General features: G+C 43.3%; 1 protein-coding gene across 2 annotated transcripts in view; it reads left to right on the forward strand.

The window, feature by feature from the left end:
- Nucleotides 1–1,308: 1,308 nt before the first annotated feature.
- Nucleotides 1,309–22,941, forward strand: part of LOC124596011 (anoctamin-10) — a 321,895-nt gene continuing 300,262 nt past the window's right edge. Inside the window, exon 1 of one of the 2 annotated variants that reach the window (XM_047134964.1) lies at nucleotides 1,309–1,466. The gene's annotated coding sequence lies outside the window, so the exon portion shown is untranslated. The remainder of the gene's footprint in view (nucleotides 1,467–22,941) is intronic. The other variant, XM_047134965.1, reaches the window with a different exon arrangement.

Raw genomic sequence — 22,941 nt, forward strand, 5'->3', positions numbered from 1 at the left:
TTTTTTCTAGAGCGCAGTGAGCATACATGTAGAAAACAAAAATGGTTCACTACAGAGAGAGAAAAATTACTTTCAGTCTAACTTCTGCTGAAGAAATGAAGAAAGCTGTGAATACTGCAATTCAAGATGGCATGAAAGTTCTGGCAACAGCAAAACAATACATCATACCTGGACAGACCCTTCAAAGGTTAGTTATCTTAGCAACATGATGGTGCAAAAGGTGCAGTAGTTGGAAGTGTGACGTAATGATACTAACAGGGCAGATATAACAGACACCGAACAACACAATCACTACTCCAGTTGTAAGTCTGCTTGCAACCAGTAACTGTTTAAACAGTTTAAGTCACTTGCATCGCCAAAGGAAATGTGTCCTCAAAAACAACCACCTGTAAGACAACAATTCAGCATGGCAAAAAAAAAAAAAAAAAAAAAAACCCCGAAGGACAGGAATTATTACTGATACCCCAGAGAAGCAGGAGCTTCTAGAATGTAAAAGTAAGAGGACAGAAATTGACCAGACACTCAAAATCAAACAACCAATAAGCCCATTTCTAAAAATGCCAGAAAGCAACTTCAGCCAGAGATAAACTCATGAAGGATCTGATAGTCTTCAGATGAGTGATAATGATGACAGTTCAGGTCTTCCTGATGAAGTATAATTTAACGTGGATGGGGAGCTCTATGAGAGTACTTAATTATTAGCTAGTATCTTTTCAAAAAATTCCATAAATTACTGAACACCTGATATACTTTTGGTAGCTGCCCAAAACGAAACATGCTAACATCTGATTTGAGTACAACTCAATGTACTTTATGCAACAAATCAAAGTGAACGTAGCTACATAGCGTTAACACGTTGAATTGGCACTCTTTAATGAGTTATTAGAAGATGGACGGAGTTATGCTGACGTATTTCAAATACTGTGTTGTACTGTCCTGTGCTGTTTTATTGATCCTCTTCACCATTTTTGCACAGCGGTTTGTACCTACTACAAAAATGATGAAGAGGATAAATCATAAAATACTCGCAATCTCCCTTTATAATTTCTTTCATCTTCTGAAAGAAACCGTTCATAGTGCCAATTCAGTGTATTAATGCGATAAACATTCACTCCGTCTTGTTGCTTGTGCAACTATATTTGTAACACGCCATGCAAAGGTATCACAAATATGCCGTTTCGTAAACACAACATTTAGCCCAACAGCTGAGGCCTGAGCGTCATCTCGCATCACCTTAAACCGTCTATATATACAACGCTACCCGTGCTGCCATCTCTGAAGTCAGTCGAGAACTCGATTGACATCGATGTACAGTGCGGTTGAAATCCTTGGTTACTATACACGTCGTGGCTACGATCCAAGGTTCGTGTAACATTTCCAATGTTGCGGCCGCGCAAACAGTGATCATTAAAAGCCGAAGAGGACGGATGTGTATTTACTTAGCAGATACCAACCAGAATCCAGAGGTAAGTCCGCGAGTACTGGCATATCATAGTTTAGTGGGAACAACACAAATACGGGAGATGAGTCAGTGTGACAACAATCCTGTGTCGGCACTTCTACGCGAACTAGTCATAGCCACACAGGCAGCTGAGTTCACAAGCGTGTACGTGGAAAGCGGAACGTTATCCATACTGTAGTGAAAGTAAAATAGTGTGAATACTGTATTATTGTGTAAAATGTATTATGTCCTAAACGGAACTGTGAAGTAATTTAGCGTGCGTTCTACGGAACGTATGTAATATTAAGTCACAACAACTTAGGTAGACGTAGAGAATATTAACAAGACTAAATTGTGAGTTGCACTGGCAGAAAAATACGCGAAATCTGAAACACTTTCGAGAGTTTTTACCCTATTAACAAAATATGAATTATCAGTGAATTTATCGGTATAGCACAAATGTGTGCGGAGGAAAAAATTATTTCCTGTACCAAGTGTAGCATGCCATCGCTAATGATGAAAATGAATTTAAAAAGGCTATTAATTGCGATAGATATACATAGGTTTTATATGAATGTTGTAGCTGTTTAAAGTGGAGAATGTTAACTCTGCAGTTCCTATATTTATGCTACACTGGCGCACCTAATTGAAAACGCATCGGTGTAGCCCGAACAAACATTAGGAGCTGTCAAGAGCTTTGAATACACGTTACTGATTCCTAGAACGTAACTTTTTCTTTTTACTGAGCATTTGATAGGTTCATCCAACGTAATTTAGGTTTGAATTAATTAGTATTCTATCCATAATCTGGTTGTCGTCAAACGCATTTGCGTGGGCGATCTGTCATGTACATGTAATGTAAGAACTGATTTGTTATCCATCGAGCTGTCGGGTTTAGCAGAACTGAATGTCAGATATTTTTCGGACGATTTGTTTCGTTATTGACCCCACGTCAAAAGAATCTAATTGGAGGTAGTAAAGACAATATTACCACCTATAGTAAACGGCATACCGGCCAAGTATAACACTAGAATATGAACTGATCGACTGTAAGATATTTCACTCCAACGCAGGCCTCTGTAAATGCTAGTGACTCTCAGCTTGTCTTTGAACATCAATCGAACGGGAAAAATGAGAATTTCTTTATCCAGAAGGGGGACTTCGTGACACACTATAGCTTAAGCTTTAAATTTGGCCATGGGAACTACAGTATCAATAAAGAATTGCATGTTATTAGCGTTATTATTTTTTCTGGATTTATCTGAATTTCTACATACTTTTGGTCTGACATTGTCAACAAAAGTTAATTTCTGTCAGTCATTTTACTGTAGTACTGCCCATGCGACAAGCGAGTTATTTGAAGTATCAAGTTAGGTATTTTTAACATTTTCAGCTTTTACATGAAGCGCATGTCAAGTACCAAATTTAGTAAACGTTATTGTAAGGGAGGAAAAAATTCGTAGTAGTAACCTTCTCGTGCCGCGAAATTTGTTCCTAAACCAGAGCTGTGAGGGTATGCGTTTCAGTTAATGTTACTGTGTATTGTCAACGTCTGTATTTGCGTAACACTAGCCGCAGTACTGTTTACGGAGAAAAACTAATAGTACATTCTCTTGGAAGGTGAAAAAATATTTCCCGCGCGCACTTGTAGCCATAATTTTGTACCTGGCTCTTCACAATATGTTCACGGGTGGTGTGTCCATTGCCCCCAGGGCGCAGATAGAATTCAGTACACCTCATCCCCCACCCGCTGTACACATACGGGAATTTTAGACTGCTCCAGTAATGTTGACGTATTTACTAAACAAATCCGTGATATATTAAGCACTTAGATATTCTAAAAGTCTTCAGTCGTATGTGGTAAATGTCGCTGATAATTTATATTAAAAATGGCAGGACTAAAAGTACTGTTCGCAGCATATGTGGGTACCAGAAGCATTTTCAGAATTCTTCCTATGAGTTAGTCTACTTAAAACAGTTGATTTTTAGCCGCATACCGCGGGATGAAACCAGTGTAGTAACACCAAGTGAACGTGGTAGCATTTCGACACTAGCAAGTCTTTCTCCTATTTCGTAGTCGAAAACGTCATCGATGTTTAGCCGGAAACTTCGGTAACTATAAAAGTTCAAGCTGTTCAAAAGTTATGTACGAAGATTTCTATTATTTCTTCAATAAATTAAGCCGAATTACACCACGGCCAATCGGATAGCTTCTACTATTCGTAACACAGTTAGCACATAGGCTTTTAAATAGCAAGCATACTTTGGCGATCTGAATGTTTCATCATCCACATCGAAATAATGTTTTTAGTTTGTAATTTCGTAATTTTGTAGTCATATTTAACGCAGCAGGTTCGGTGAAAGGATTTTCTCAGAAGTCCTTGACACACAAAAAGATGTTACCAAAATACTTTTCTTTAACGCCGTAAACTGGTCCATGCAAGATCTCAGACGTTGCAACTTTAACGAAGACTACAAACAAGAAGTTTCGAAGCTTCGTAATCGACGTTGTGGAAAATGCAGATACGAAATTCCTACGGATATGTCTGTAGTGTTTGTGTTTCCTTTGGCATTATTTACCGTGCAGTACAGACATACAACGGTTTGCTCGCGTCCCTTGGCCTGACAGGGTTATCTTGTAAGCCAGGGACTTCTTGCTATGTATGTTGCTCTGCCTCGAAGGCTATAGAGTTTTCTAACACAGGACGTATTCGAAATCACTCGGCATTCGCGGAAGCCTAAACGCACTTTAACCTAGAATTTCACACTTTCGATGTGATCTTTCAAACATGGTTTCCAGTCGTTTAGATTTTGGATGTTTTCGTCCTATCCAGTCCGAATACTTGTTCGATGCAACTCTCTGCGCTAGTCTATCCCGTGCAAGTCTCTTCATCTCCACGTACTACCACAGTCTACATCCATTTGAGCCTGCTTAGGTTTGGTCTCCCTATAAAATTTTTGCTCCCCCCCCCCCCCCCCAACACACACACACACACACACACACACACACACACACACACACACACACACACACACACACACACACACACACACTCTTCGTCCATTACAGAACTGACTGCTACTTCATGCTTCAGGATGTGTCCAATCAGTCGATACCTTCTTTTGATTAAGTTGGGCCGTAAATTTCTTTCGATTAAGCATCTCCTCATACTTACTCGATCTACCAATTTAATCTTCAGCATTCTTCTGTAACAGCACACTTCGAAAGCTTCTCTCCTTGGCTGAGCTACTTACCAAGTTTCTTTTCCGAACTAGGCTATGCACTCCAGACAAATACATTCTGAAGGAAACTCCCCGACATCTGAATTTATATTTGTGTTAAGATTCCTCATTGTCAGAAACGCTTTTCCTTCTTCGGTCGTCAATTATTTTGCAGTGCATACAGCAAAACCGGGAAATACGGAAGCGTCCGATCCCACCCGTCTGCTTTGACCCATGACGTCACAAATATGGCGGAAACAAAAACAAACACACACACTTTCCACAAGAAGCCTAATGACACTAACGGGACGAGCGCGGGAAATGGGGTGTTTTGGGTGGGGGGCAAACTAAATATAAACAAATTTAGACGCCTTGCGTAGCTACAACGTAAGTGAAGACAGCCATGCATGAATACCTACCCACCTCCCCAGGGGTCGTAACCCCTGCAACCCATAGAATATAAAGATGCTTCAGTAGCTGATTAGTGTTTTTTGTCTTTAAAAAAAAAAATCTCACGGGATAGAACGAACAGATCAGAAAGATAAATATAATAAACTAAAACAGAAATTCGAGGAAACAGATAATTAAAATAAGTAATAAGTGTTTTTAAATTTTAAAAAAATCTCACGAGATAGAACGAACAGATCAGAAAAGTAAATAAAATAAGATAAAATAGAACTGGAGACAGCCACACTCAAACCAAACTCCGCGCCGTCATGACGTCACACACAAAACCCTTACGTCACGGGTCAAAGCCGACGCGTGGGATCGGACGCTTCTGTAGACCCAAAACAACCGCTCTACTACGTGTGTCCCATTTTGTAATCTACTTATCTGAGCATTGCCAGATTTAATTAGACTACATTCTATTTTACTTGTTTTATTTTTGTTGGTTTTCATTTTTTAACGTTTTCAAAACATTATCCATTCCGTTTAAGTGCTTTTACAAGTCTGTTGCCGTTTCTGCGAGAATTACGATGTCGTAACAAACATCAGTTTTTATTTCCTCTCCCTGAACTGTAATTATCTTTCCAAATTTCTCCGTGGTTTCCTTTATAGCTTGCTCGATTTACAGAGGGAATACCATCTGTCTCATTCATTTCTCAACCACCACCTCTCTTTCATCTTCCTCGACTCTTAGGACTGTAGTGAGGTTTCTGTATAAGTTGTAGATAACATAACATTTCTCTCACTGTATTTAATTTCTGCTACCTCAGAATTTCAAATACTATATTCCACTCAACATTGTCAAAAGCTTTCTCTAAACAACAAATGTTATAAACGTCAGCTTGGTTTCTTTAACTTGTCTTCCACGTTAAGTCGTGGGGTGCGACTCGCCTCGGGTCTTCCTTTATTTCTTCGGAACCCAAACCAATCTTCCCCGAAGTCGGCTTCTACCAGTTTTTCTGTAAATAATTCGTGTCGGTATTTTGCCGCCATGACTTTTTAAATAGATTGTTTGGTAATATTCACGTCTATAAACACCGCTCTTCTTCCGTATAATAATTTTTACATTCTTTCTTGAAGTCTGAAGATATTTTGCCTGTGAATTAGTTTTCTCATGGCTAGGTCTAAAGATTTACAGTAAACAGCGTATTATTCTGCACAATATTTTGGCAACTGCCGTAGTCACTCGCTTTAGGTTTTGCTACCGTTAGTGGCTCACAGTTCGGTTGTGTCCCATACAGCGCGCACCCGTAAAGGACAGCAAATGCAGTAGTCGAAATATTGCGCGCAAATCTCATAATTCAGTTTGTTCCAACAAGTCTGTTTTCTACACGGTTCCTTATCGAAAATAAGAATAGCGGTTACAACTTATTTTGTACCTTTTTAAATGTATGAAAAACTGTTTATGAGCCACTAAGCCAATACTGTAATACAGATTACATAAATTACCGATAATTACGTTCTTATTTTCAAATACTAGACTTAATGCATGGTACAATGTGGTGGAAGCTACACACTGTGAAACGAGTGTGTGAACATTATCTTCCTCACACAGTTCACCTGCTACATACATAGACATATAGATCACAATGCTTGCAATCATGAAAATTCCTTCTGTGTGTTGTAGATAGTACTTCCAATAGGTCCGAAATGGCTTAAATGTTCATTTCATAGCAATAAATGAACTAGTAGACATTGACAGCACAACTCAGTTGTAGCTATGTAATGGCTATTAACACTAGCAGTAGGGTCCACACTAATTATTGTTATTGGCAGTGGTTAGACACACATCACTGACAGCCTGCCATTGAAAAGCTTCTGCCAGTTCAGAAGTAAGGAGTTGAGGTACCAAGCGATTTACAAACAGTGGGCCTAAATGTTGTGCACACTTTTAATTTGGTCAATTTTTAATGGGAGTGCAGAGTATGGGTGAAGAAAGGGTCGGTAGGCAGAGGAGTGTTGGTGAGGAAGCATCTGCTATAACAAGTATCTATCCTCAGTGTGGATAGTTAGCATTCTTCCCTGAGAAGAAACTGGAGGTGGCACTCACGACGCACAGAGAATTGTTTCATCATTCTAAAAAAAAAGGCTGTTGGAAATAAGCTGTACGATTCATCTCATTAACTTATTACTTCGCTGTTTAATAAAACACTTACAGAACCAATATTATTTAGCTTTTGTAATCTTAAAAATGAAAATGTTCAAAGAAAATTTTGATTCCAAAGTTTAGTTAGAGGCTAATGCTGAGGATGGTGTGTGGGAGGGGGGTTGTGGCTAATATCGGATTGCATTCTGTTAAATTTGCGTGTCGAGCGAGGAAAAAATGACTACGCGCCCTAACCTCTTATGATCGCTGCACAAGGTATGATGTAGGCAATAAAATTGTTGCATCGTCTGGCTCGAATACTCTTTCTCTAAGTCCATCCCATAGGGACATGGGACCTGGAACCTGGATAATTTCGAAGAACCAGAGGTTGCTGAGAATTTCAGAGGGAGCATCAGGCAACAGTTGAGTTGAACAGGGGAAAGGAATACAGTAGAAGATGATTGGATAGCTTTAGGAGACTAAACAGTTGAAGGCAGCAGAGGATCAAATAGGTATAAAAGCAAGGCCTAACAGAAATCCTTGGATAACACAAGGCCTATTGAAGGAGAAAATATGAAAATGCAGCAAATGAAGCAGGCGGAAGGAAATAAAAACGCTGACAGGAAGTGTAAAATGGCTAAGAAGGAATGGCTAGAGGAGAAATGTAAGGACTTAGAAGCTTATTTCACTTGGAGAAGTTCGATACCGCCAAGAGAAAAATTAAGAGGCCTTTGGTGAAAAGAGAACCAGTTGTATGAAGATCAAGAACTCGGGTAGAAAACCAGTCCTAAGTAAAGAAGGGAAAGCTGAAAATTGGAGGGAGTAAATAGAGGGTGTATACAAGGGAGGCGAACTTGAAGGCAATAATATAGAAATAGAAGAGGACGTAGATGATGATGAATGATGATGAATGATGATGAATGATGATGAATGATGATGAATGATGATGAATGATGATGAATGATGATGGATGATGATGGATGATGATGAATGATGATGGATGATGATGATGATGATGATGATATGGGAGACATGATACTGCGAGAATAACTTGGCAGAGCACAGGAAGACCTAAGTCGAAGCAAGGTCCCGGGATTCTACGATATTACGTCAGAATTACTGACTGCCGTGGGAGAGCTAGCCATGACAAAATCCTTCCGTCTTGTTTGCAAGATCTATGAGACAGGCGAAATACCCTCAGATTTAAAGAAGAATGTAATAATTCTAATTCCAAAGAAAGCAGGTGCTGACAGTGTGAACATTACCGAACTGTTAGTTTAATAAGTCATGGGTGGAAAATACTAACACGAATTCTTTACGCAAGAATGAAAAAAATTGGAAGAAGCTGACCTCGGGCGGGAGCAGTTTGGATTCCGGAGAAATGTAGGAACACGCGAGGCAATACTGACAGTACAACTTCTTAGAAGATGGGCTAAGGAAAGGCAAATATACGTTTACAGCATTTGTAGGCTTAGAGAAAGCTTTTGATAATGTTGACTCGAAATACTTTCTTTGAAATTCTGAAGGTAGCAGGTGTAAAATAGAGTCGAGGGGCAGGAAAGGGAAGCAATGGTTGAGGAGTAGTGAGACAGGGTTGTAGCCTATCCCCGATGTAATTCAATCTGTACATTGAGCGAGCAGTAAAGGAAAACTGAGAAAAATTCAGGGAAGGAATTAAAATCCAGGGAGAAGAAATAAAAACTTTGAGGTTTGCCGATAATATTGTAATTCTGACAGACAACAAAGGTTTGGAAGAGCAGTTGAACGGAATGGACAGTGTCCTGAAAGGAGCAAATAAAATGAAGAACTACAAAAGCAAAACAAGCATATGGAATGTAGTTGAATTAAATAAGAAGATGCTAAGGGGTTTAGACTAGGAAACTAGATACGTAGAGTAGATGAGTTTTGTTATTTGGGTAGCAAAATAACTGATAATGGCCGAAGTACAGAGGATATAAAATATAGATGGCAATGGCAAGAAAAGCGTTTCTGAAGAAGACTAATTTGTTAACATCTAATGTAGATTTAAATTTTAGGAAGTATTTTCTGAAGGTATTTGTCTGGAGTGTAGTCGTGCACGAAGTGAATTATGGACGATAGCTAGTTCAGACAGGGAGAGAATAGAATCTTTCGAAATGTGGTGCTACAGAAGAATGTTGAAGATTAGATGAGTAGATCATGTCATTAATGAGAAGGTACTGAACAGAACTGGGAAAACAAATTTGTGGCACAACCTGACTAGAAGAAGAGATCGGTTGATAGGATTCATTCTGAGACATCAAGGGATCACAAAGTTAGTTATGGGGGGGAAGTTTCGGGGGTAAAAATAAAGGATGGAGACAGAGATGAATACAGTAAGCAGATTCAGGATGATGCAGGTTACAGCAGTTATCCGGAGATGAAGTTGCTCCCACAGGATACAGTAGCATGGAGAGCTGCATCAAACCAGCTTTCGGATTGAAGACAACAACAACAATCCCTTAGAGAACTGTAAGCACATCTTCCTTCTATAGTTTCCAATTTAAGTTCCTTGATCATCCCTATAACACATGAATATGGACTGTACTCACCTGGGAATTCACTGCACTTTCTCCAACTCCCCGCCCCACCCCAAAACAGTCTTTCCCTACTACTGATTTCACGCGTCCGTTCTATCTCATATCGCTTAGCGAAGTATTAACCGATAGACATTTAAATGACCTGACGGGCCCCACTAATGTTAATGTCGGACACTGCCACGCTCTTTATCTTTGTTATGCGAATTCTCTTGCATTTATCCACACTTAAAGAGGACTAGGGATCAGTACACCAGGTGGAAGAAGGTAGTGCTGCATTTCCGTACTATCATCAAAAGATACTTTGCTGGGAAAACAAATTTGTGGCACAACCTGACTAGAAGAAGAGATCGGTTGATAGGATTCATTCTGAGACATCAAGGGATCACAAAGTTAGTTATGGGGGGGAAGTTTCGGGGGTAAAAATAAAGGATGGAGACAGAGATGAATACAGTAAGCAGATTCAGGATGATGCAGGTTACAGCAGTTATCCGGAGATGAAGTTGCTCCCACAGGATACAGTAGCATGGAGAGCTGCATCAAACCAGCTTTCGGATTGAAGACAACAACAACAATCCCTTAGAGAACTGTAAGCACATCTTCCTTCTATAGTTTCCAATTTAAGTTCCTTGATCATCCCTATAACACATGAATATGGACTGTACTCACCTGGGAATTCACTGCACTTTCTCCAACTCCCCGCCCCACCCCAAAACAGTCTTTCCCTACTACTGATTTCACGCGTCCGTTCTATCTCATATCGCTTAGCGAAGTATTAACCGATAGACATTTAAATGACCTGACGGGCCCCACTAATGTTAATGTCGGACACTGCCACGCTCTTTATCTTTGTTATGCGAATTCTCTTGCATTTATCCACACTTAAAGAGGACTAGGGATCAGTACACCAGGTGGAAGAAGGTAGTGCTGCATTTCCGTACTATCATCAAAAGATACTTTGCTTCCCGCCCGGATAGCCCTGCGTGTTAGCACGCTGCTTCCGAAATGGGACAGGCGCACCGGCCACAGATAGAATCAACCTGGTTGTGTCTTTCAGGCGCTTTTCCCACATCCCGCTAGGTGGATGCCGGACTGGTACCCACGTTCCGCCTCGGTTACAGAAACCGTTCGCACACTTTCACATGGATGGGGACAGCTGGACTCCACAAATTCCGTCGTGGAAGGGGGGAGGGGGTAAGAAGATCGTTAAAGGAAAGGCATTTGCCAACTTCTAACATTAAATAATGCAAAGTTCGATAATAAACATGTTGACACTGTGCAGGAACAGAATAAAGGCAACTGAAAAAGACCAAACTACACTCCTGGAAATGGAAAAAAGAACACATTGACACCGGTGTGTCAGACCCACCATACTTGCTCCGGACACTGCGAGAGGGCTGTACAAGCAATGATCACACGCACGGCACAGCAGACACACCACGAACCGCGGTGTTGGCCGTCGAATGGCGCTAGCTGCGCAGCATTTGTGCACCGCCGCCGTCAGTGTCAGCCAGTTTGCCGTGGCATACGGAGCTCCATCGCAGTCTTTAACACTGGTAGCATGCCGCGACAGCGTGGACGTGAACCGTATGTGCAGTTGACGGACTTTGAGCGAGGGCGTATAGTGGGCATGCGGGAGGCCGGGTGGACGTACCGCCGAATTGCTCAACACGTGGGGCGTGAGGTCTCCACAGTACATCGATGTTGTCGCCAGTGGTCGGCGGAAGGTGCACGTGTCCGTCGACCTGGGACCGGACCGCAGCGACGCACGGATGCACACAAAGACCGTAGGATCCTACGCAGTGCCGTAGGGGACCGCACCGCCACTTCCCAGTAAATTAGGGACACTGTTGCTCCTGGGGTATCGGCGAGGACCATTCGCAACCGTGTCCATGAAGCTGGGCTACGGTCCCACACACCGTTAGGCCGTCTTCCGCTCACGCCCCAACATCGTGCAGCCCGCCTCCAGTGGTGTCGCGACAGCCGTGAATGGAGGGACGAATGGAGACGTGTCGTCTTCAGCGATGAGAGTCGCTTCTGCCTTGGTGCCAATGATGGTCGTATGCGTGTTTGGCGCCGTGCAGGTGAGCGCCACAATCAGGACTGCATACGACCGAGGCACACAGGGCCAACACCCGGCATCATGGTGTGGGGAGCGATCTCCTACACTGGCCGTACACCATTGGTGATCGTCGAGGGGACACTGAATAGTGCACGGTACATCCAAACCGTCATCGAACCCATCGTTCTACCATTCCTAGACCGGCAAGGGAACTTGCTGTTCCAACAGGACAACGCACGTCCGCATGTATCCCGTGCCACCCAACGTGCTCTAGAAGGTGTAAGTCAACTACCCTGGCCAGCAAGATCTCCGGATCTGTCCCCCATTGAGCATGTTTGGGACTGGATGAAGCGTCGTCTCAGGCGGTCTGCACGTCCAGCACGAACGCTGGTCCAACTGAGGCGCCAGGTGGAAATGGCATGGCAAACCGTTCCACAGGACTACATCCAGCATCTCTACGATCGTCTCCATGGGAGAATAGCAGCCTGCATTGCTGCGAAAGGTGGATATACACTGTACTAGTGCCGACATTGTGCATGCTCTGTTGCCTGTGTCTATGTGCCTGTGGTTCTGTCAGTGTGATCATATGATGTATCTGACCCCAGGAATGTGTCAATAAAGTTTCCCCTTCCTGGGACAATGAATTCACGGTGTTCTTATTTCAATTTCCAGGAGTGTATTCTTTCCTGTTGGCAAATGCAATCTTACAGTGCTACCGATCCCGTCTGATAAATAAGTTTTTGTTTACTGAGGACATTATAGAGTCCATTAAGTTTCGTTCGAGTACACGCATGTTATTTTCATTTGTGTCGAACATTGCTCGTCCAGTAGCGTTTCCTGTCGGTCAAAAAATGTGCAAGGCAATCCTGTTCGTGAAACAACTTCATACACCAGGTTGTTTACTTCCCGACAATTTGACACATTGACGAACAGCTTTCGAAAATCCTGACTACCTATCTTTAATCATGTTGTTGTTGTTGTTGTTATCAGTCCAGAGACTGGTTTGATACAGCTCTCCGTGCTACTCTATCCAGTGTAAGCTTCATAATCTCCCAGTACCTACTGCAACCTACACCCTTCTGAATCTGTTTTAGTGTATTCATCTCTTGGTCTCCCTCTACGATTTTTACCCTCCACGCTGCCCGCCAATACTAAATTGGTGATCCCTTGATGCCTCAGAATATGCCCTACCAACCGATCCCTTCTTCTAGTCAAGTTGTGCCACAAATTTTTCCTGTCTACAATTCTATTCAATACCTCCTCATTAGTTATGTGATCTACCCATCCAATCTTCAGCATTCTTCTGTAGCACCACATTTCGAAAGCTTCTATTCTCTTCTTGTCTAAACTATTTATCGTCCACGTTTCACTTCCATATATGGCTACAGTCCATACAAATACTTTCAGAAACGACTTCCTGACACTTAAATCTATACTCGATGTTAACAAACTATTGTTGTTATGTATCAATAAGTCATTTTCTTCAAGGTGATTCATAATGTTAGAGTACAGTATATGCTCCAAAATCCTATTGCAAATTGAGGTCAGTGATATGCGTCTGTAATTCAATGGGTTACTCCTATTTCCTTTCTCGAATATTGGTGTGACCTGTGCTACTTTCCAGTCTTTAGGAACAGACCTTTCATCAAGTGAGTGGTTGTATATGATAGCTAAGAAAGGCGCTATACTCTGAATGGAACCTGATTGGTATACCATCTGGACCGGAAGACTTGCCTATCTTAAATGATTTGAGTTGTTTCGCAACACCTAAGATATCTACTTTTATGCCACTCATGCTAACAGCTGTTCTGGTTTCGAATTCTGGAATATTTACTTTCTCTTCTTTCGTCAAAGAATTACGGAAAACTGTATTTAGTAACTCCGCTTTAGTGGCACCATCATCGGTAACATTTCCATCGCTATCGCGCAGTGACGGTATTTTTTTTTTTTTCCCACTGGTGTACTTTACATACGACCAGAATCTCTTTGGGTTTTCTACCATATTTTGAGACAATATTTCACTTTGGAAACTATTAAAAGCATCTCGGTCCGCATTAAATTTCGAGCTTCCGTAAAACCTAGCCAGCCTTGGGAATTTTGTGCTCTCCTGAATTTGGCATGCTTTTTTCGTTGCTTCTGCAACAGTGTTCTGACGTGTTTCGTGTACCATGGTGGATCAGTCCCGCCTCTCATTAACTTACGCGGTATGAATCTATCTGTTGCTGTCGATATTGTATCTTTGAATTTGAGCCATATCTGGTCAACACTTACATAATAAGCTTGGAAGGAATTGAGACTCTCTCTTAGGAAGGCATCAAGCGAATTTTTATCTGCTGTTTTAAATATATTTTGCGTTTATTTTTAGTGGTTTTGGTTGATATAGTTTTGAGCCTCGCTACACTGACCTTGGGTTCACTAATCCCTGTACCCACCATGACGCTCTCTATTAGATCAGGATTATTTGTGGCTAGGAGGTCAAGTGTGTTTTCGTAACCATTTACTAATTATTCAAAGTAATTCTCAGAGAAAGCACTTAGTACAGTTTCGGAAGAAAAAATGGCTCTGAGCACTATGAGACTTAACATCTGAGGTCATCAGTCCCTAAAACTCAGAACTACTTAAACCTAACTAACCTAAGGACATCACGAACATCCATGCCCGATACAGGATTCGAACCTGCGACCGTAGCGGTCGCTCGGTTCCAAACTGAAGCGCCTAGAACCGCTCGGACATTTCGGCAGGCAATAACGGACGATGTTTTCTGTCTACCACTGGCTTTGAACATGTATTTTCGCCAACAAATCGAGGGTAGATTGAAGTCTCCACCAATTATAACTGTACGAGTGGGGTACTTATTTTTAATGAGATTAAAGTTTTCTTTGAACCGTTCAGCTATTATATCATCTGAGTCGGGGTGGGGGAGGGGGGGGGGAAGGTAGAAGGAATCAATTATTATTTTGGTACGGCTGTTGAGTATAACTTCTACCCATTGTTATTCGCAGAACTATCTATTTCAACTTCACTACAAGATAAACTACTGCCAACAGACACAAACACACCACCACCTACTTTATTTAATCTGTCCTTTCTGAACACGGTTTGCGCCTCTGTAAAAAATTTCGGCAGAATTTCTCTCTGGCTTTAGCCAGCTTTCTGTTCCTACAGCGGTTTCAGTCTTATATCAGCGCTTGAAGCTCTGGTACTTTTCCAACACAGCTACGACAATTCACAACTACAATACCGCCTGTTGCTTGGTCGATTCTTACCGTTTATTTGCCCTGTACCCTTTGAGACTGGAGCCCTTTTTGATCTTTCCCGAGACTATCTAACCTAAAATAACCGCCCAGTCCACGCCACACAGCCCCTGCTACCCGTGTAGCCGCCTCCTGGGTGTAGCGGACACCTGACCTATTTAGCGGAACCCGAAACCACACCACCCTATGGCGCAAGTCGAGGAATCTGCAGCCTACACGGTCGCAGAACCGTCTGAGCCTCTGATTCAGACCCTCGACTCGGCTCTGTACCAAAGGTCCGCAATCGGTCCTGTCGACGATGTTGCAGATGGTGAGCTCTGCCTTCATCTCGCTAGCAAGACTGGCAGTCTTCACCAACCCAGATAACCGCCGGAAAGTAGAGGGAATCTCTTCTGATCCATAGCGACACACGTCATTAGTGCTGACATGAGCCACCACCTGCAGTTGGCTGCATGCTGTACTCTTCATGGCATCCTAAAGGATTCTTTCCACATCTTGGAGTGCACATTGGCTTTCTTCCCGTCCTTAGCTGCCATATCCATAAAGGGCTCCATCACCCGCCTAACATTGGAGCTCCCAGTGACAAGCAATCCCACCCATTGCGCTTGTCCGGACCTCGCAGGAAGACCGGCCGCTGCCACAACAGGCGAGGCCGCCCTTGCTGGCTCAGAAGTACTTTCAGCAGTGGGCAGTACCTCAAACCTGTTACGGAGGCGTAAGGATGCAGCCTTGCGGCCAGCACCAACTTCCGTCTTCCGCCCAGGGATTCGCGACCCCACCACGGTTCGCCAATCACCGTCAGGCAAGTGTCGACCGGCAGGGACGTCCGAATCCGAGGGCGCAGTGGCATCAGAGATCCCAGGCGGTGCTACAGGTTCCAGAGGCGCCAGAGCGCTCGCCTCGGGTGTCCCAACGTAACGGCGACCCAGGGCAACAGCCTGGAGCCTGTCGACCATGGCCAACACAGCTTCCAGCTGTTTACGGATGGTGGGCAATTCCCCCTGAATCCGTACACAACAGGCGCAGTCCCTATCCACCCCTAACAATTTTTCTTTCCTCTTTTATCTCACAAGCCGTTCAAAACACACTGATGACTTGTATTTACACTATACGGGTACTAAAGCGCGATGCTACAACTCTCAAATACTATAATACGCCAGAAATTTGTGAATTAAACTACGTAAGTACCCAAAATCACGCATAGAAGTATTAAACTATGAAACAAATAAGTGAGCTAAGAGTAAGACTTGCTGCTGGCTGCTACTGATCCAGCGGCGGCAGGGAGCTCACTGGCTGTGAGTCAGTCATGCGCAGATGCAGACACGTGAACAAGGCAGATTCACATGGATAGCTGCAACAATCCAACCGTCAGACAGACGGCCACATTGACACTAATCTCTTAAGGAACTGGAAATGTATTTTTGCGAGGAATGGAATATAATCGGCTTGAGTATCGTTAAGGATTTTTAAATACCGATTCGCAGGAGATTTTGGATGCCAGAAACGGTTCTTTACCTTATTAGATATTTTCGTTCTTTTTTCCTACTTGTGGTTCATGGTGTGGGTTCCTGTAGTCATGTCCTAGTTCATGAACCACGGGCAACGTATGAGTGGCCAAGTAAGTGGTCCCGACAGTCGGGATACCAGTTACTTGAGTCGTGGTCACCTTTGTGCTCATACGGCAAAGACTATCAAATCCACCGGTTAGTCCCTCGGCCGTTAGGGGTAAAACCCAATGGGACTCGGGGCAAGTAAGGCTAGCAACCTGCTTCCCTGGTACTTTAAATATGATGCTGGCAACAATCAGAGCAAAATGCCTCGGACCTTTGGAGGTGACGGAGTCCAACCTCTAACTGACAAACCAGGGACTCCTAAGATACGACTTGGCAAACAAATGGTAATGAGATGGGGAGCTATTAATATCAATGGGGGCTACTCTGGGAAGAAGGTAGAGCTGGCAGAGGCTGCAAGTAAGATGGGGCTGGACGTTTAGCTGTTAGTGACAACCGGATAAGGGGTGAGAAAGAAGAGGAAGTGGGAGAATACAAGGTCTACCTGTCAGGAGTCAAAGCAGGAATAGCACAATGGGGTGTAGGGCTTTACATCAGGAAAGAAATGGAACCCAGCGTAGTTGCAATAAGGTATGTAAATGAAAGACTGATGTGGATAGATTTGACAGTGTCTAGCAAGAAAATTAGGATTGTGTCAGTATATTCGCATTGTGAAGGGACAGATCAAGATAAGATGGATAGTTTTTATGAGGCACTCAGTGATGTGGTTGTTAGAGTAAAGGACAAGGACAGTGTTCTGCTCATGGGTGATTTTAACGCCAGGATTGGAAATCGAACAGAAGGGTATGAAAAGGTTATGGGTAAATTTGGAGAGGATATTGAGGCCAACAGGAACGGGAACAACTCTTGGATTTCTGTGCCAGTATGGGCTTCGTAATCACAAACTCCCTTTTTAAACATAAGAACGTTCACCGGTATACTTGGGAAGGCAGGGGAACCAGATCTGTCATTGACTATATAATAACAGATCAGGAATTCAGGAAGGCTGTGAGGGACACACGTGTATTCAGGGGATTCTTTGATGACACTGATCATTATTTAATCTGCAGTGAAATTGGGATTGTGAGGCCAAAAGTGCAAGAGGTCAGGTCCATATGTAGGAGGATAAGAGTGGAGAAACTTCAGGATAAGGAAATCAGGCACAAGTACATAACAGCGATCTCAGAAAGGTACCAGTTAGTTGAATGTAGTCAATTACAGTCATTGGAAAAGGAATGGACAAGGTACAGGGACACAGTACTAGAAGTGGCTAAAGAATGTCTTGGAACAGAAGTGTGTAAAAGTAGGATGAAGCAAACAGCTTGGTGGAATGATACAGTCAAGGCAGCCTGTAAAAGGAAAAAGAAGGCGTATCAAAAATGGCTACATACCAGAACCCAGGTAGACAGAGAAAGTTATGTTGAAGAAAGAAACAAAGCCAAACAGATAATTGCAGCATCCAAGAAGAAATCGTGGGAAGACTTTGGAAACAGGTTGGAGACTATGGGTCAAGCTGCTGGAAAACCATTCTGGAGTGTAATTAGCAGTCTTCGAAAGGGAGGTAAGAAGGAAATGACAAGCATTTTGGACAGGTCAGGAAAACTGCTGGTGAATCCTGTGGATGCCTTGGGCAGATGGAGGGAATATTTTGAAGAGTTGCTCAATGTAGGTGAAAATACGATCAGTAATGTTTCAGATTTCGAGGTAGAATGGGATAGGAATGGTGATGGAAATAGGATCACATTTGAGGAAGTGGAAAAAATGGCCAATAGATTGCAGTGCAATAAAGCGGCTGGGGTGGATGAAATTAAGTCGGAACTCATCAAATACAGTGGAATGTCAGGTCTTAAAAGGCTACACAGGATAACTGAAATGGCCTGGGAGTCGGGACAGGTTCCATCAGACTGGACAAAAGCGGTAATCACACCAATCTTTAAACATGGAAACAGAAAAGATTGTAACAACTACAGAGGTATCTCTTTAATCAGCGTTGTGGGTAAAATCTTCTCAGGTATTGTTGAAAGGAAAGTGCGAGTATTAGTTGAGGACCAATTGGATGAAAATCAGTGTGGGTTTAGGCCTCTTAGAGGTTGTCAGGACCAGATCTTTAGCTTACGGCAAATAATGGAGAAGTGTTATGAGTGGAACAGGGAATTGTATCTATGCTTTATAGATCTAGAAAAGGCATATGACCGGGTTCTTGGGAGGAAGTTATTGTCTGTTCTACAAGATTATGGAATAGGAGGCAAACTTTTGCAAGTAATTAAAGGTCTTTACACGGATAGTCAGGCAGCAGTTAGAGTTGACGGTAAATTGAGTTCATGGTTCAGAGTAGTTTCAGGGGTAAGACAAGGCTGCAACCTGTCTCCACTGTTGTTCATATTATTTATGGATCATATGTTGAAAACAATAGACTGGCTGGGTGAGATTAAGATATGTGAACACAAAATAAGCAGTCTTGCATATGCGGATGACTTAGTTGTGATGGCAGATTCGATTGAAAGTTTGCAAAGTAATATTTCAGAGCTGGATCAGAAATGTAAGGACTATGGTATGAAGATTAGCATCTCCAAAACGAAAGTAATGTCAGTGGGAAAGAAATATAAACGGATTGAGTGCCAAATAGGAGGAACAAAGTTAGAACAGGTGGACGGTTTCAAGTACTTAGGATGCATATTCTCACAGGATGGCAACATAGTGAAAGAACTGGAAGCGAGGTGTAGCAAAGCTAATGCAGTGAGTGCTCAGCTACGATCTACTCTCTTCTGCAAGAAGGAAGTCAGTACCAAGACTAAGTTATCCGTGCACCGTTCAATCTTTCGACCAACTTTGTTGTATGGGAGCGAAAGCTGGGTGGATTCAGGTTACCTTATCAACAAGGTTGAGGTTAAGGATATGAAAGTAGCTAGGATGATTGCAGGTACTAGTAGATGGGAACAATGGCAGGAGGGTGTCCACAATAAGGAAATCAAAGAAAAACTGGGAATGAACTCTATAGATGTAGCAGTCAGGGCGAACAGGCTTAGATGGTGGGGTCATGTTACACGCATGGGAGAAGCAAGGTTACCCAAGAGACTCATGGATTCAGCAGTAGAGGGTAGGAGGAGTCGGGGCAGACCGAGGAGAAGGTACCTGGATTCGGTTAAGAATGATCTTGAAGTAATAGGTTTAACATCAGAAGAGGCACCAATGTTAGCACTGAATAGGGGATCATGGAGGAACTGTATAAGGGGGGCTATGCTCCAGACTGAACGCTGAAAGGCATAATCAGTCTTAGATGATGATGATGATGATGATGATGATGATGATGATGATGATGATGATTATTTTCCTACTTCTTTGGGATCCATTCTGCGTGTGAAAGTATTCTGCAGTTTCAGAATCAATGCTGGTGTGAGTTAGATGTTAGGCAGCGCGATAGTGTTGATACACCAGCGTTTCAGGAGCTACACTGTTGTACAGTAAACGTGCTACCAGCCTGCGCAGTACTGAACACACTGAGGTGACAAGTCATGGTATAGCGATATGCACATTTAGAGATTGCGCTAGTATCGCGTGCACGAGGTACGAGGCGTGTTTTGTAAGTAAGTACCGTTTTGAAATTTAAAAAAGACATGCAAAGATATCTCAATAATTTTATTTTTACCTGAAAGCCTGTATCTTAATCTACTTTTCTACATAGTTTCCGTCAATATTGAGGCACTTGTCATAACGTTGTACCAGTTTTTAAATACCCTTCTCATAGAAGTCTGCCGCCTGACTTGTTGACCACTGCATCACCACTGTTTTGACTTCATCGTCTTGATGCTGACTGCCCAGGTATTTCTTCAAGTGCAGGAACAGATGGTAGTCACTGGGCGCGAGATCGGGGCTGTACGGAGCATGATTTCGAGTTTCCCATCGAAAAGATGTGATTAGATCTTTGGTCTGATTCGCCACATGCGGACGGGCATTGTCTTGCAGCATAACGATGCCCTTGCTCAATTTCCATGGACTGCTGCTTTGATTCTGGTGTGACGTAGACCACCCATGTTTCATCGCCCGTAAGAAATCATCGCTGTCGGTGTGGTACCGCTCAAGGAAAGTCAATGCACTGTTTAAACGTTTGGTTTTGTGCATATCCGTTAACATTTTCGGTACCGAACGTGCGCTCAATTTTCGGTAATTCAAGTGCTCGGTCACAATGCCATACAAAACAATACGAGAAACATTAGGAAAGTTATCCCGCAAGGAGGAAATCGTAAAGCGTCTGCTTTCTCTCACCTTATTCTCCACTTCCTGCACCAAACTTTCATTATCGACCGATGGAAGGCCACTCCGTTGTTCATCATGCACATTTGTGCGGCCATCTTTAAATGCTCTCACCCACTTTCTTACCATTCCATCACTCATAATGTTTTCTCCGTAAGCTACACAGATCTCACGATGAATATCAATCGCTTTTAGGCCTTTAGCACTAAGAAATCTTAAAATAGCCCGTACTTCAGTCGGCGGGACTCACGATTATCGGAGGCATCTTAAACACTCAGTACACAACGTAAACAAGGAAGAATCAGACTGTAATGGCGTCAGTGCGTAGATTAAGGTATAAAATTTCATGTAAATATAAAATTGAGACATCTTAGTACGTCTTCTTTAATTTCAAAACAGTACTTACTTAAAAAACACGCCTCGTATAAAAGGGCAGTTTATAGGCGAAGTGTCATTTGTACTCATGTGGAAAGGTTTCCGGCGTTATCATTGCCGCTCGACGGGAATTAGCAGACTTTGAATGCGGAATGATAGTTGGAGATAGACGGATGGGACATTCCATGTCGGAAATCGTTAGGGAATTCCGTATTCCGAGATCCACAGTGCCAAAATTGTGCCGAGAATACCAAATTCCAGGCACTACCTCTCACCACGGGCAACACGGTGGCCGAAAGTCTTCACTTAACGGCCGACACCAGCAGCGTTTGCATACAGTCGCCATTGCTAACAGACATGCAACAATGCGGGAAATATCTGCAGAAAGCAGTATGGGGTGTACGATGACCGTATCCGTTAGGACAATGCGGTGAAATCTGGCGTTACTGGGCTATGGCAGCAAACGACCGACGCCAATGCCTTCGGTAACATCACATCGCCTGCCACGCCTCTCTTCGCTTCGTGACCGTATCGGGTGGACCCTAGACGAATGCAAAACCGTGGCCTGGTCAGAGGAATCCCGATTCAGTTGGTAAGAGCTGATGGTAGGATTCGAGTGTGCCGCAGACACCACAAAGCCATCGATTCCGGTTGTCAACAACACCGTATGAAAGCTCGTGTGGCTCCATAATAGTGTTGAGTGTGTTTACATGGAATGGACTGGGTCCTCTGGTCCAACCGAACCGATCATTGCCAGCCGGAGTGGCCGAGCGGTTCTAGTCTCTACAGTCTGGAACCGCGCGACCGCTACGGTCGCAGGTTCGAATCCTGCCTCGGGCATGGATGTGTGTGATGTCCTTAGGTTAGTTAGGTTTAAGTAGTTCTAAGTTCTAGGGGACTGATGACCTCAGAAGTTAAGTCCCATAGTGCTCAGAGCCATTTTTGAACCGATCATTGAATGTAAGTGATTATTTTTGGTAACTGGCAGACAATATGCAACCATCCATGGACTTCGTTGTCAAACAACGATGGAATTTTTATGGATGACAATTTGCCATGTCACCGATCCACAGCTGTTCGCGACTGGTTTAAAGAACATTCTGGGCAATTCGAACGAATGATTTGGCCATCCAACATTCTGGGACATAATCGGAAGTTCGACACGCAAGTCACCGAAGTGACGTCAACTCGAAAGACTTGCACCAGGCGACCTGTCTACCCGACGGGAGGCCCTAGCCACACGGCACTTATTTATCGGGAAGACAGTTCGTGCACAAAATCCTGCCCTGGTAACACTTCCGCAATTATGGAAGGCTAGAGAGGCTCAGTATTTCTGCAGGGGACTTCCAAAGACTTGAGGCCATGCCAGGCAGAGTTGTTGCACTACGCGGGGCAAAACGAGGTACGATACGATATTAGGAGGTATCCCATGACTTTTGTCTGCTCACTGTACTGCAGTGCGTGCCAGCCGAGGAAACGAGCCAACGCAAAGAGTTGTAGGATACGTGCGAGATTCAGAAAGAACAGTAACTTTGGATGGGGACGGAATGCGCGCTTAAGATTACTGGGAGACTTTGGCTAGGTGTATGCCAGCCGAGGTGTGGGCGACACGCCAGACAGTCGGCGGCTCCGCTCCTGCTCACGTAAGTAACAAGGAGACTGTGGCTGGCGATCGATTGTAGAGGAACGCACTGCGAC

Source organism: Schistocerca americana, chromosome 2 (assembly GCF_021461395.2).
Source record: "Schistocerca americana isolate TAMUIC-IGC-003095 chromosome 2, iqSchAmer2.1, whole genome shotgun sequence".
NCBI classification, from domain to species: domain Eukaryota; kingdom Metazoa; phylum Arthropoda; class Insecta; order Orthoptera; family Acrididae; genus Schistocerca; species Schistocerca americana.